We start from the raw sequence: 17,032 nt of genomic DNA on the forward strand, positions 1-17,032 counted from the left end.
TGCCGTGAGGTCTCCCTGTGTTCCCCTGCGTTCCTGTGCTCTGTTCCTGTGTTATTGCCTGATTGCTGACCCTGATTGCCCTGACTACACTGCCTTCTCCTATCCTGACTCCTGGCTTGTCTGACCTCTCTCTTGGATCTCTCTTCGGATTGACTACCCTGGTACTGACCCTGCGTGTGACCCGACTATCCTCTGCCTGCCGATTCTGTATCTCGCTGCTCCCATGGTAACGATCTGGCCTGTCTGACTACGAACCATCCATCCATCCTGCCTGGGCCTGTCGGCCTCTTCACATCAGGCTCTCCTCCTGTAGTCATCCCCTGTGGACCTCTCTGCTACGGGTAGGAGTGCTCAGAGCTCGTGACCTGGTCCTGGTCTGCTTCAAGTCCATCCCCACCATCAGGGGCCCTGGTGAATACGCAGTCCAGGGCTTAGACTCCACGCTCTGGGAAATCCTGTGCGGTGGACTGCCAGAGGTACCACCAGGTGGATCATAACATCAGGTTAGTGATGTCTGACTGCTATTATTTTGAACACAACTGTAACTCCTGCCGCAGCCACGAAGCAAAGCATCGTGACTGCAGCATATGTACATCCCCAATGAATGAGCCTTAAGTGTTATGTTGCATATTAGAGCTTGAGCTATTTTGCAAAGAAGAATGGACAAAAATGTCACTCTCTAGATGTGCAAAGCTGGTAGAGACATCCCCAAAAAGCCTTTCAGCTGTAATTGCAGCAAAAGTTAGTTCTACAAAGTATTGACTCAAGGGGGCAGAATACAAATGGACGCAACATTTTGAAAACCATTTATCATTTTCCTTCCACTTCACAATTATGTGCTACTTTGTGTTTGTGTTACACATAAAATCCCAATAAAATACACTTACGTTTTTGGTTGTAACATGACAAAATGTGGAAAATTTCAAGGGGTATGAATACCTTCTCAAGGCACTGTATATGTTTTTCACATTGTATTTTGTTGCACTTTCTCTGTTACTATGATAATTGATGTATGTGTATTAGTAGGAAGAAGTGACTGTGCTGTCCAATTGTGTGACTTGCATTTTGCAATTGCATTAATTGGAGCTGTTTGTTCAGCTTAACCCCTTCGCCCCTAAAGGTAAAACAAATGTTAACGCCTAAGCACAATTTTACAACTTTGGCAGGTGTTAGTAAAACTGTACATATCATCACAACTATTTTGTGCAGCCAGGTGGATTGTACCTTGTTTTGTTCAGGACAAATTGGGCTTTCATTTGGTGGTAAATGGTAATAATATCTCCTGGGTTTTTGGTAATTATCAAAGGAAAACTGGCCCAAAATAGTACATTTTTTTTTAAATTTAGCTGTATATTTCTTGATACTACCATAACCTACCACCAAAGAACAAACCAAAATAAATTCTCCTGCTCCTGACAATCACAACAATACCACATTTGTGTGTGTTAGTTGTTGTTTATACCCATAGTACAGCCCAGAAACAATAGTGTGCATTTTGCTTTTTTTATCCTACCTAAAACACACTAACACAGATACTAATTTAAAAAAATAAATACATTTTTGAATCCTGCCCAAAAAAATCTGGCCCTAACCTTGACCCAAACACTAATCCTGGCACTGACCTATATCAAACCTTGATCTAGGTATTTTTTAAAATGTTTTATTTTATTATTATTTTTACACACAATATTTTTTCTCTCTTTGAAAGAAGAGAGAGAGAGAGATACCATGTATCTCTCTCCATTCAGAGAGGGAAAACACGGGGCAGCCTTCACAGTGACTGATCACTGTCATGGCCAATTAGAGGAAGGAAGAAATCCTAAAAAAAGCAGCAATCACATCTAATAATTGGTAAGCTGCAATATAATAAATGTTTACTATTGGGTTTAATACCACTTTAATTACTATCGCACCTGACAAAGAGCCAGGAGGCTCAAAACTGTTGTGCAGATGAATGTATGAACAAAGAGATTGTGTTTTTAAGCAAGAGACTTTGGTCTACTATGACTCCCTTTGAGATATAATATATATTGTATCTCCAAATACATAAGTAAGAATGCTAATTTATTTGTGTCAGGCAACTTTATTTGGTTTTGAGTTTCCTGGAAATAGACCTATAATTAAAGATTCTTATAATGCTTATGTCAGCATTGCCAGGAGTACCTCTTTCTTGCCATCAGTAAAAATAAAAAACACCTACTGCCTCATCAGAAATGTGAATCTTAAGTATAGGTCTATTTTCAGGAACCACAAAACCAAACAAACAGGTTCCATGTTTGTTTATAAAAACTATAATTATATTTTTACCATCATGGTTGGGAAGATAGTGCAGTGTTCTTAGTTACTAGTTCAGACTTAAAGGTTTTTTACCTTCATTTATTCTATGCATGAAGATAAAAAAAAAACTTTTGTGTGCAAAACACCAGCCCCTTCAATACTTACCTGAGCCCCATCGTAATCCAGGAATGTGCATGACGGTCTTGACTCTTCCGAATCTCTGCCTGTTTTTGAGACAGCAAGCAGGAGCCATTAGCTCCCGTTGCTGTCAATTGCAACAAGTCAGCCAATGAAGAGAGAGAGAGGTGGCGGGCCAAACCACGACTCCATGTGTGAATGGACACACGAAACAGCAGCTTGGGAACACACCTACTCGGGTGCCCCCATATCAAGCTGCTTGCTATTGGGGCACCGGCAGGGACTTGAGAAGAGGAGGATCTGGGCTGCTCTGTACAAAACCACTGCACAGAGCAGGTAAGTATAACGTTTTTATTTTACACAAAAAAAAAAAAGAACCTTTAGTATCGCTTTAAGCGAACGCTACCATGTACAGTTGCAAGAAAAAGTATGTGAACCCCTTGGGATTACGTGGAGTTTTGCATGAATTGGGCATAAAATGTGCTCTGAACGTCATCTAAGTCACAACAATAGAAGAACACTGTCTGCTGAACATAATACTACACAAACATTAGATGTTGCCATGGTTTAATTGCACATAACATGTAAACATTCACAGTGCAGGGAGGAAAAAGTATGTGAACCTTTGGACTTAATAACTGGTTGACCCTCCTTTGGCAGCAATAACCTCAACCAAACGTTTCCTGTAGTTGCAGATCAGACCTGCACAACGATCTGGAGTAATTTTGGACCACTCCTCTTCACAAAACTGTTTCAGTGTAGCAATATTCTTGGGATGTCTGGTGTGAATCGCTCTCTTAAGGTCATGCCACAGCATTTCAATCGGGTTGAGGTCAGGACTCTGACTGGGCCACTCCAGAAGGCGTATTCTGTGCTGTTGCAGCCATTGGTTTGTTGAATTACTTGTATGCTTTGGGTCATTGTCCTGTTGCCTCACCCATCCTCTGCAGAGCTTCAGTTGGCGGACAGATGGTCGTACGTTTTCCTGCAAAATGTCTTGATAAACTCTGGAATTCATTTTCCCATCAATGACAACAATCCATCCAGGCCCTGAGGCAGCAAAGCAGCCCCAAACCATGATGCTCCCTCCGCCATGTTTTACAGTGGGGATGAGGTTTTGATGTTGGTGTGCTGTGCCTTTTTTTCTCCACACATAGTGTTGTGTGTTCTTCCCAAACAACTCAATCTTGGTTTCATCTGTCCACAGTATATTTTGCCAGTAGTGCTGTGGAACATCCAGGTGCTCTTTTGCATACTTCAAACGTACTGCAATATTCTTTTTGGACAGCAATGGCTTCCTCCGTGGTGTCCTCCCATGTACTCCATTCTTGTTTAATGTTTTCCTTATTGTAGATGTGTCAACAAAAATGTTAGTATGTACCAGAGATTTCTGTAGGTCTTTAGCTGACACTCTGGGATTCTTCTTTACCTCATGCAGCATTCTGCGCTGTGCTCTTGCAGTCATTTTTACAGGACGACCACGCCTAGGGAGAGTAGCAACAGTGCTAAACTTTCTCCATTTGTAGACAGTCTGTCTTACCGTGGACACATGAACATCAAGGCTTTTGGAGATACTTTTGTAACCCTTTCCAGCTTCATGCAAGTCAACAATTCTTGATCGTAGGTCTTCTGATAGCTCTTTTCTGCGAGGCATGGTTCACATCAGACAGTGCTTCTTGAAACCAGTAAACCCAAAACAGGTGTGTGTTTTTTAAGGGCAGGACAGCTGTCAGCAACACATCCAATATCATCACACTGATTGGAGTCAAAATTGGCTCACTCCTGGCTCCAATTATCTGTGGGAGAAGTCATTAAGCTAGGGCTTCACATACTTTTTCCTCCCTGCACTGTGAATGTTTACATGTTATGTGCAATTAAACCATGGCAACATCTAATATTTGTGTAGTATTATGTTCAGCAGACTGTGTTCTTCTATTGTTGTGACTTAGATGCCATTCAGAGCACATTTTATGCCCAATTCATGCAAAACTCCACGTAATCCCAAGGGGTTCACATACTTTTTCTTGCAACTGTATATTGAGATGTATATTTGAGTATATGCATTTAAGAGAAACCCCCCACCCTATACATGATTTCTGTATGCTCTCTTTTTTTGTACTGTTCAAAACAAAAAATGGGATTTCTGGTTTACCTGTAAAATACTTTTCTTGGAGTACAACCTGGGACACAGAGGCCCTGATTCACTAAGATGTGAGTCTATCAGCAGAGTCTGACCATTCAGGCAGACTCCGGTCAATCAATCAGTCGTCTGACCAGCGTCTAGCAAGCTCATTAACGAGCGTCTACTGACTACTTTGCTATTACTAAATGTGGTATCCCGTCTGGCACATGTTTAGGTGCAATACCGGATATGTTCGCTAGATGGCGCACAAGCGCGAGCTTTATTAATATTGGCGTTTTTATGATGGCAAAAGAGAATTCTTAGAATGTAATAAATAGTACACCTGTATTAGAATTTTCTATTTTCTTCTTTCTTTTTTTTTGCTGTGTCTCCAAAATGATCAGGAAACTAATGCATTTACTAATGAATGTCATACATTCTGTATTCAAATGTTAAACATTTTCACACTTATATCTCAAATAATTTATATACTTCTAATTTCCCAATATAATTATATATCTTCATTCTCTTTAATCACGTAACTATTCTATGTTAAAGACAAGTACAGCGCTATAAATGCATGTGATCAATAATGAACGCATGTAAAAACCAAAAAGTGCAAAGAATTGCAACAATGATGTAATATTGTAAATGGTGCTAAAATAAGTTCATAGAATCATTCCTGAATAATGGAATGTCCTTCGTGTGAGAGTACCAACTCAGAGAGTGCCTATGAATGGCACGTGTGGTCTCTCCGTGACGGACAGTAGTGCATGAACTCATGAAAGGTAAACCACCCTTGGGACTGGTCTACACTCACCAGAACAAAAGTATTAATGTGCATGGGTTATACACATCACACATCTGGGGGTGCAGCGATATGCTGGCAGCTATGGGTTAGCCATCCAGCTCAATCCATCCATCAGGGTGGGTGCCCAAATGGTCCTGCAGAGGAATTAGCTCAGCCACAGGAGCCAGAAAGGTGCTCAATAGTGTAGTACACTGTCACAGGGGTGGATGACCTTTCACGAGTTCATGCACTACTGTTCGTGGTTATATTTATCTTGTGTAATACCATTTTACTAGTCTATATCAGTGACCAGCTCGCTCTATCATTTTTAAACAATGTAACTATTCTACATTATAGCTCAAACTGTGTCTCCCACAGTGGTTTAGTGGTTAGAGCTCAGAACTTACAGCACTTGGGTCATGGGTTCTAATCCCAGTCATGGCTACATCCTAAAAAATGGAGATCAATTTTCTGGGTTGTGTCAGTGCCAGGAATATTGATCAATCAATTATGATTTTGCCTAATGACTAGAAAGTGGATGAATGTTACCTATGTATTGTTCTTCTGCCAGTTAGGAAATGTGCAAGTTTCATGCCGTGTATATTTCATTGTAACATTTTTCTCTTTTAAATCTGTCTCCTTATACAACTTGACCCCCTCCCCCACCCCGTCATCACCTGTCCCATATGCAAATCTATGGATCACCGCCTCACTCTTTAACTATCTATTTACTGATCAAGTGAATGTGTCTCATTTTCTATCAGCTACAGCTCAGATCTCACATTATTATACGATTGCTGATTGTATCTCACCACTAGTCTGATTGAATTCACAATTCCTGGTCAGTCCCGTTCCCTGACCTCTAATACCCTTTAGGGCCAGTTCACACTACATGTGTTTCAGTTGCTTTTTCGGCATCACAAACGCACAGAAAGAAGGTTATGTGGTTGTCAATGTCATAGTTCACATCAGCGCTTGCATTTTCAGTGCAGGTGCTGTAAACAAAGCTGACCACGCTGCATTGTTTCTGCACAGAACTGTACTGGAACACATTGAAACGTCCTTGAATGTACTAAAACGCACATGTCCCTAACTACATTGAATACAAAGAAAATAGAAAAAAATAAGTGGAAGGGATACAAAAATGCAATGTAAACATGTCCAAAACGCATCCAAAATGTACTGGAACACACTAAAACATGCATGCCAAAAGGGCATGAAAAAAACCCATCAGGAACACATCTAGACTGTTTCTATAGTGTGAACCGGCCCTTAGGACTTGTTCACACCATTGGTGGTGCAGAAACGCATGCAAGAACACACATTTTCCAGCACAGCAAAGAAATGCAATGCCCTATGTAGATGTGCGCAGGTACCATGATGAAAACGTTGTTGCACCTACACACGTCTATTAAAAACAGCCCCATTCACAGCCACAAATACGCATGGCACCACACTACTGTGCGGTTAGGTGCGACACACTTGGAAAATAACATAAAAATAAGCCAACATGGCTAAAACATATCTTGAAAATATGGGGACTCTGATATCCGGCGACAGTCCGTTCACGAACGAGAAGCAGTTCTGCACCCCTAAAACCAACATAGAGGAAAGGGATGGTCAAATTGCTGTGCTGCTTCCAAACCACCTCAGGCATGCCAGGGTCATTATGCAGGTCCTCGATGCCAATTCTTGCCTGCGGCCACAAAATATCCACTGGCCACAAGTGAAGGTGAGTGGAGGACGTGAAGGTGGATTTCTACCAGCTTCAACCGCAAGCAGTACCACTCCTGAAAAATGAGAGCAAATAATCATTGACACGTCATCATGACAGTCAATTCTCAGTGCAGGCTATCTAGAGTGTCTTTCCTTTTTAACCATTTCCAGAGTTCAAGGAAACATTCTTGGAGCATCTACTGTGTTTGGAAAGGCCAAAGGTCCCCCCCTCCCCCAGGCACACTAATGCTTATGCAGGCCATAGACGGGGAGAAAAACGGCCGATTTTTCTTTTAAATGAAATGAAAAATCGGTTGTTCAAGCGGCTGACGTTACCAGCAATGGTAAAAAAAAATCGGCTGATTTTCATCCCGTCTACAGCCAGCAAAAAGTGTCCCTGCAGAGAGCTCCGCTATTTCTTTGACAGTTCTTTGACATTTATAGCGGTTGCAACAATGTATTTGTATCCATTTAGGATACAGATGTTTTTATTCGGAAACAAATAGATACAATGTTGCAGCCGCTGTAAATGTCAAAGAACTGTCAAAGAAATAGCGGAGCTCTCTGCAGGGACACTTTTTGCCATACTGGAATTCCTCTCATTTTTCATCCTTCTTCTTCCTCTTCTTCTTCTTCATCATCATCCTCTTCTTCTTCATCATCATCCTCTTCTTCATCATCATCCTCTTCTTCATCATCCTCTTCTTCTTCATCATCATCATCATCATCCTCTTCTTCTTCTTCATCATCATCCTCTTCTTCTTCATCATCCTCTTCATCATCATCATCATCATCCTCTTCTTCTTCTTCTTCATCATCATCCTCTTCTTCTTCCTCATCTTCTTCTTCACCATCATCCTCTTCTTCTTCATCATCCTCTTCTTCATCATTATCATCTTCCTCTTCTTCTTCATCATCATCCTCTTCTTCTTCTTCATCCTCTTCTTCTTTTTCTTCTTTTTGTCTTCCTCTTGCAGGTCACTGCTCATGTGCAGATTTTTTATCAGTAAAAAATCGGCCGATTTGCCCATCATTGCCGCGAAAATCGGCCGATCGGCAAATTCGGGCGTTTTTTTTCCAACTTTACCGAAAAAAAAATCTGCCAAATACCGAAAAATGGCCGAACAAATAGCCCACTAACGATCCGAAAATCGGCCGATTTTATTTTCGGCCGAAAAATCGGCCGATTTTCGACCTATCTATGGCCTGCATAAGATATGGTGTGGCCCTAGGGTCAATGTGTGTTTAGAATACTTCCAAAATGCACATACAAAAACACTCCATCCAAATGCATGTTGCATTTCTATAGCATGTTAAACAGAAGAATAACGCACTTACATAATGTTAACATGCGCAAGTAAAAGTAGACAAAATCCGCATCCTTTTATTCTGGCTTCACATACATGCATTGTGGTCTAACACCGCACTCCTGGGCAAATCACATGCAATTTGTGTGCGTTGCAATTAGAGACAAACATTTTGCACACCTCAAATTGCACCGCATCCGGGCCAAAAATGTGCAGGACCCTTTTTCAGGGTATGCACATGGGTGTGAATAGGCATGCCATCCAATTTGGCAAATCGCAATAAGCTTTGTGTACCAATTTTGGTGTGTTGGTAACTTCACCTAGAAAGCCGCAGCAGGTGGCATGAAGGGGTTGCGGTTGTGATGCGGTGCAGCGCTTGCACAGAAAACACTGCAAATTTCACATCGCATCTATGTGAAACCAGAATGTGCCAATATGTGGCTTGACAAAACACAGTGGTCAGTGCAGATTATTTTCAATCCATGTTTTTTTACACTTTTCATTCACTGGTTTAACTCAGGTGATCGTTAATCACAATTATCTCCGGAGATCACATGCAGCCCCTCAACCATCTACACATATCTCTGGAAATCTATACAGATCTCCTTGAAAAAAAGTCTCCTCTCTTCTTCGGAAAACAATTGTCCTCCACCTCATAAACAGGGGGACAGAGAAGACTTCTCCTTGATAACTAAAATCAGATTAATTATCTGTGCTTAATAAACATACACCAATACTGCAAATGCATTGTACTGTCCAAGGCATTGCACACTAACGCATTGCACACTAGAAATGTCAAATGCGTTAGTGTGTACAGTGCATGAGTGTAAAATGCTTTAGTGCACACTGCAGTGTACAACGCATTGCACACTGTAATACACTGTACAATGTAATACCGTGTACACCCACAGATTGTAGACTGTAATACACTGTACAATGTAATACCGTGTACACCCACAGATTGTAGACTGTAATACACTGTACAATGTAATACCGTGTACACCCACAGATTGTAGACTGTAATGCACTGTACTCTGTCATGCAGGATAGAGAATGCATTGCACACTGTAATACCATGTACACCAACACATTGTAGAATGTAATGCATTATACGCAGTATACATGTCCAGATATTCAAAGATTATCCATGAAGGCCTAGCTGGTTTCCTATTTGGCGACCGCAGATAGCCGAATAACGCTACACTGCATCCAGGCAGCTCTGGGAGGGCGTCATATGACATCCTGGCAGAACGCGCTCTCCGTGATTGCTGTGTCCTAAGGACACAGCTGATCACGTCATATGGTAAAAGCCAATCACAGCGGCTTTTTACCATGTGATCAGCCACGTCCAATGACACGCTGATCACAGGGAAATGCATTTGCCGGGTCTTGGCTGCACTTTCATCACGCTGTCAGAATGTTTGGAAAGTACTGCCAAGAACCAGCAGTTATCAGAGCAGGGGTCAGCACCGATGATCAGTGCCACCCAACAGTTCCACCCACCTGTGGCCAGCAGTGCCACCCACCAGTGCTGCCTCATCAACGCACATCAGTGTTGCTAAATTACTGGTTTACCAAATGTTATAATATAAACAGACTTTTATTCATTATGAGCTATTTTGTTGTTTATCGAGCAAAAAGTAAAATACACAGCAGCAAGTCAATACCACCCAAAGAAAGCTCTATTTGTGTGAAAAAAATGATCTAAATTTAAGATGGGTACAATGTGGCATGACCGCACAATTGTCATTCAAAGGGTAACAGTGCAGAAAGATGAAAATTGGCCAGGACAGGAAGGGGGTATGAGTACCCAGTAGGCAAGTGGTTAATATAATTGACCCATCAATACCCAGGAGCTAATGTACAGATAAGTAGCATGTGCACCAAGTGAGATTCTGCTAGGCCCCACCCACAAAATTACAATTACCTGTCCCTCACATGTTATAAACATATTTGCAATGGCCACACTTACTTTACATATAAGGATCATCTCCTCAGTTGAAACCGGTGCTCTCGCCATGTCCAAATGCCACTAGAGTTCTCAAAATATACGACACACAGCAAACCGCCAACCACTCCTCATCCACTGACACTCCCCACAACCACTTCCAGGTGCGCGCGCACGTGATGACGGACTTCTGGGAGGACAGCCGCTCGTGCGCCATGGGGTACACCTGTTTGGCGCTTATTCGTATGCGATCGCGCAATTTTGTACCCTATCGCGCATTTGTATGCGCGGCTATGATAGCTTTCGTGAATGTGTGTTACTTAGTGATTTGTTTAACCTTGGCTAATATATATTGGTTTCCAAAGGCCAAAAATCAACACAGTGTGGACTATTTTATAACTGTAAATCGAATTGTAGAAAACCTGTAGCTGGCTGCACAGTGAATGTGACGTATTCATTGGTACATAATATTGTGGTGCAAACTGGTTCTTTTTTTTTTTGTTTTGTTTTTGAAAAAGCCAGTTTGCACCCACTTGCATATTCACACTCTTATATAATCTACTCAAATGTAGCTTGTAAGTATACAAACTATTAAGGTTGGTCATATATATTGAACATAAAATAAACACAAAAACAACAGTCCAACATTTATTAATCAAATATATCTTCATTTATTTGGTCAGCAGGAACAAGTAGGTATAGTCAATATCTTGGTGAGTCACAAAAAGAATAGCATTGATGTGGCGAAAATAAAACACTCCTGCTCATAAGAGCTTACAATCTAAAGATACTTCTAATGAACTGTGTGTGCTCAGGTTATAGCAGGAAACAAAGGGGAAAATGAATCAAGTAACATTTTCATGCACATAAGATTTACTTACACAATCACTTAGTATGAAGATCCATTCACAAAAAAAGTCTACACATCAAAATATAAAGAAAACAAAGCATGTGAAAAAAAAACCCTCCCACCTCTACAAATCCCCTACACATACATTTGTCAGCAGGTTTGTCAGAAAAATGCATTGGAGTCTAAATAAGCAAGCAAAATTAAAACAAGAGCAGATTTTAAACAAAACGATTGACGTGTGTGAGGCTTTCAATGCAAAGAGAAAAAACAATCATTGTGCAATAACACACAAACACTTTACAAGGCCAAAAATATGCAAACGTTTCCAGCCCACTTCCAAACACAGCCTGAGTGGTGTCTGGGGCAATTCAGCACAAAATCTCTTCTTCCCCCAAACCACACCATGCAAGGACTTATGCAGGCCATAGATGGGGAGAAAAACGGCAGATTTTCGGCCGATTAACGAACTATCGGTCGGTCTAAAAAACTTACCTGACCACCAATTATTACGAAAATCGGCCGATTAATGAGTAACCTATAACGGGAAATGATGTCATTTTGTGGCCTTTGTGATCCTTTTTCGGAAAACGATCGTTCGTTTTTGACCATCAATGAGGATAAAGTCGGGCGTTTTTCGAAAATTTGCCAACATCACCGATAATCTGAAAGTCCAAAATACACGAAAAACGGCCGACAAAATCGTCCACTAACGATAAGATAATCGGCCGTTTTTCTCCCCATCTATGGCCTGCATTAGTCACAAACCACCCGGCCTAGTAACAGGCCAAATCACTCCCTGCTGCACATCTTTATATAAGCTAGGTTGTATTTGGAGCATGCCAAACAAGGCCCCACACCCAATGAAGCCACACCCACCACTGACCTTAAGTTGGTCAGTGAAAGTGTTTTCACCTGATCAATCCTCTTCCTACCTGCATTAACCCTTGGTATACAGGCCCCACAAATCAGAAAGATATATACAGTGAAATGTATGTGTGCAGCATACAACAGAACATACAACTGAGCAGGGATGTGAAAGGGAACCCCAATTGGAACCTTTATTGCTACTATGGTCACAACTCCCTCCAGATTCTCCCATGAGTTAAGACAGTCACATGACCACATCTTGTATGCAATACTGAAAATGACAAATCGATTTGACTAGTATGGTGAATTTCCCATCAATTGGTAAAACACTCCAGAAATCAAACATCACCAAACATTACACTCTGGGCAAAGCTGATTTACAAATCATGCAACTTACAGGAAAGTTGACCATTTCAATGCAATTTTCAAGACATCTGACACAGATCTCTATGCAAATTGCCACTAAAGTAGAACATGTACTGCTTAAGAAATCAGTGTTTGAAACACACCCATATGGTCGCTCTAATACAGTGTTTCTCAACTCCAGTCCTCATGGACCCCCAACAGGTCATGTTTTCAGGATTTCCCTCAGATGAAACAGCTGTGGTAATTACTAAGGCAGTGAAACTGATCAAATCACCTGTGCAAAATAATGGAAATCCTGAAAACATGACCTGTTGGGGGTCCATGAGGACTGGAGTTGAGAAACACTGCTCTAATAGCAGACAATAGGGTGGGACTTTGCAGACGATTTACAACTTGCATGTTGTGCAAATCACATGCCAAGTCCCACTCAATGAGCATGCTATTGTAGCGTTCATATTGTTGTGGTTCAAACTTGGTTGGAGCCGCAAGTAATAATAGAGTAATGAATACACTACTTTTCATGCAATTTGCTGAGAGATCGGTGTCGGATGTCTTGCAAATTGCACTTGAAATCACCATGTACCCCGACTTTGAAATCATGCAACTTCTATGCAAGTCACATGATGTGACTGTGGTGTCAATAACACCACTTAGAAATCTGCTTTAATGTGACCGGGTGGCCCCCAGTAACATTGTTTGGGATTGCCATGCAATTGGCATGACAGGCGACTTGCAAATCGTAGACCAAGTCGCACCCTATTGGCCACTGTAGGCTCTGTTCACATCCAATTGGATTGTGAACTCGTGCAACTTCACTGTAAGTTGGGCAATTGCCGCATCGGATTAGATGTGACAGTGGTGTTGGCCCCCAGTAACATTGTGTGCAATTTGCCATGCAAAGAGCAAGCTGCTGGCCATGTCAATCACATGACAAGTCACATCCAGGGTGTGTGCAATTTCAGGTGCGATTTGTGCATTGACATCGTACCTGATATTGGATATAATGAATGTGAATGTGAGTGTATTAACATACGCCATTTGTTGCAGCGAGAGTTCAAAGGTATTTGAGAATTGTGGCCATTTATTAGCAATTTAACATCTAGACTCAAATAGAAATCGCAATGCTACACACAATTGAAAACACAACTAGTTAGTAATTCTCTAGAAAACACAGTAAAATTGGCAACTTAAAGAGTAATTTTCAATTGCATATAGTGTGAGCGAAGCAGAAAAATCAACAAAGGAAATAAATCTTTGAAGGCGTGCGGTACCTGCCTGCTGGGATAAGGGTCTGCTATGCATTTGGGGGAAAAATGCACGCCAGGATTTGTGACAAGTTTGATGTGTGGATTCACCAACCAAGTCTTTTCTCTCTCGCTCACTCTTCTGAATGTCTCTCTTTATCACTCTTCAGTATGTATATCTCGCTCACTCTTCTTCGTCTCACTGGCTCGCTCTTCTCTCTCTCTGTCAGCTCTTTGCTTGCCAAATCCTTCACAAAAGTGGGTGGAGTGTAAACCATCATTATCAAATCTATTAGTAGTCCAGGCCCTTACCTTATCCCATTGTATGACATTCACATAAGGTGCAGCTTTGAAGGTGTTTCAACAGACAAGGCCTCATTCTAATTCACATTTTAGGGATCATTTAGACAGAAAGCAAAGATGTTGCCAGAACATCTATTTGAAGACAGCCACACATGGAGATCATGCTACTTCCTTGCCGTGGTTGGGATTCAAACCGACAACCCTAGAGTTGTGAGGCAGTAGTGCTAACCACTAATCCACGGAGCTACATTGCTAATCCAGCCTGTATTTCTGTGCTGTGAATCAATCCTAGGTCCCTGGGCAAGGTCAGTGTAACTACCAGATATCTCCAATGTGACACAAATGTTGTGCTATGTTGCCAATTCAGATGTATGTTGGTTCTATGTATCCCAATACAAAGGATTGCAATACTAATACAGGCCTACCTCGGTTTACCAACGCCTCAGGGAACATCATATTTGGGGTACAAATGCCAAACCATTTCAGTTCATTGTTCTGTTTACAAATGTTTGAATAATTTGGTATGGGCATGTGGCCTGGTATGGTTCAGGAGGGGGGGGGGGGGGGGCGCTCGCTCGTCCGTCCCCCCCTCCCCTTTCCTGACCTGCCGGGCTGCATGCTCGGATAAGTATGTGTTATGGATTTTGGGGGGTACCCCATGCTGTTTTTTATTTAATTTCAGCGTGGAGTTACCCCTTAACATCCATACGAGACCCGAAGGGCTTAGTATGGATGGGAGGGAATACCCCACACCGGTTATTTAAAACACTGTTTATAATTCCCTGCAATACTTTGACATTCAACTGTCAGTGGGGAACTCCGCCGACAGCTGAAACATGAGCGCTGCATTGGTTTTCACTACTAAAACGCCGCATGAGTTGATAACATATCATGCAGGATTGTAGGAGCGACAGCCATGTGTTAATGTTTCAGCTGTCAGCGGGGTTCCCCACTGACAGCTGAATGTAAAATAATTCCCTTTATTGCAGAAATAATAAAAAAAAAAGCGTGGGGTCCCCCCTCCCATCTGTACCAAGCCCTTCGGATCTGGTATGGATATTAAGGGGGAACGCCACGCTGAAATTTAAAAAAAAACAGCGTGGGTCCCCCTCAAAATCCATACCAGACCCTTATCCGAGCATGCAGCCCGGCAGGTCAGAAAAGGGGGGGGACCCTGTACTGTGTTTTTTTTACACCACACTTTTTTTTTTGGTGAAGGAGTCTGCGGGAGCATGTACCGCAGACTCCTTCACGTAGGGGGGGGGCGGGATCTGGGGGCCCCCTTGTTAAAGGGGGCTTCCAGATTCTGATAAGCCCCCTGCCCGCAGACCCCCACAACCACCGGCCAGGGTTGTGGGGAAGAGGCCCTTGTCCTCATCAACATGGGGACAAGGTGCTTTGGGGGGGGGAGCCCCCCCTGCCCCAAAGCACCCCCCCATGTTGAGGGCATGTGGCCTGGTATGGTTCAGGTTTTCTGACCTGCCGGGCTGCATGCTCGGATAAGGGTCTGGTATGGATATTGAGGGGGACCCACGCTGGTTTTTTTTTTAAATTTCAGCGTGGAGTTCCCCCTTAATATCCATACCAGACCTGAAGGGCTTGGTAAGGATGAGAGGGGGGACCCACGCTGTTTTTTTGTTTTTTTTTTTTTATTGCGGACCTTTATTTTTACATTCAGCTGTCAAAATAAATATTATCTAGACCTTTGAAATAAGTAAAATCATTACAGAAATAATTATAAAGTATAAGAAACAAAAATAGAATCACTAGAACTAAGGAAATCTAATTAGATTACATGAAGATATGCCGAGTGCTGTTTATTAAACACAGTAGTCACGACCGAGTGTCGGCTGTCAGAGGACTCCACAGTAAGATTCACTATTAGTCAGTGGCTAAATAGCAAACGCCCATGGCAGAAGTCTAAAATGTGTTCTGCACATGCTCAGTTGTATCTGCCAAAGACACTGCACGGGCGTCTAGATTTTTACTGTCGATTTCCTTCAAAAAAAAACGATTTTTAACACATTCTTAATTTTTTTTGAAATAGCAGATATTGTTTAAAGTGAAGTCCTGATATTTGGCAAAGCAAATTTCTAAGTGAACATGTCTCTGCAGTGATTTTTCATGGTGTTAGACTTGCTTCTTAGCAAGTCTGCTTTGTGAGTCTGATTCCGGGCGTGTGTCTTTTTGTGAATTAGATTGGACATCTGCTTATGGGCTCTGGTCAATAGTGAATTAGGTTGCAGGGTAAAAAATAGACAGACGCCCATGAAAATTGGGCTTAAGCCCATGAATATGCGCCCACGCCCAATAGTGAATCAGGGCCAGAGTGTCTTTATGTTCATTACAAATGGGGTTAAGCTGCCACCTTCAGGTAAGTGGACAGACAAAAAAAAAAAAAAACTATATAGGAAGTCCACTCCCAGGCAAAACCCCTCCCCATTTGGCAAGGCTTCAATATTTGTAGCAAGCCATTAACTATAAAGAAGGAAGGGCAGAATCTCTGTGTCCCATGATGTATTCCAAAAAAGGATCTTTAAAAGGTAAACCAAAAATCATATTTTCTTTATTGTACATCAAAGGACTCAGGGCATCTATATATTCATGAAAAACAGGGTTGTCCTAAAGCACTGAGTATGAGGGGAAGACATTCAACTAAACCAAAATAGATTAGAACCTTATGCAGCAGCCCGCAAAACACATCAACTGAAAGGTAACATCCTCAGCGGCTCTAAGGTCCACTTGGATGTTAACCTGAACACCAGATAGCAGTTTTCCCACACTTGAGCTACTGCAACCAGATGTAAAAAAACCCAAGACGTACCCACACTGTTGGTGAAAAGAGCAGTCACTGAAAACAGTGGAACTTTGCCCTCTAGACCATAAGCTGACAGATTCAAAGATAAATGATATGAAAGCTACGTGACCCTTCCTTGGGCCTTCAAGAAGCAAGAAAAAGGAATCCAACTGTCGAAATAGAGCAGTACAAGCTGATAACATGAACTACATTCAAAGAGCGAAGAGCCTTGATCCTTGGCAACTGTGGCTTAGGACAGAAGACCTCAACACAATGTCTAATTGAGATGGAAAAAAGAACCAACCTC

The sequence above is a fragment of the Staurois parvus genome, unplaced genomic scaffold, assembly GCF_062004578.1.
Source record: "Staurois parvus isolate SC_StPar_1 unplaced genomic scaffold, SC_StPar_1.0 ptg000694l, whole genome shotgun sequence".
Classification (NCBI taxonomy): Eukaryota; Metazoa; Chordata; class Amphibia; order Anura; family Ranidae; genus Staurois; species Staurois parvus.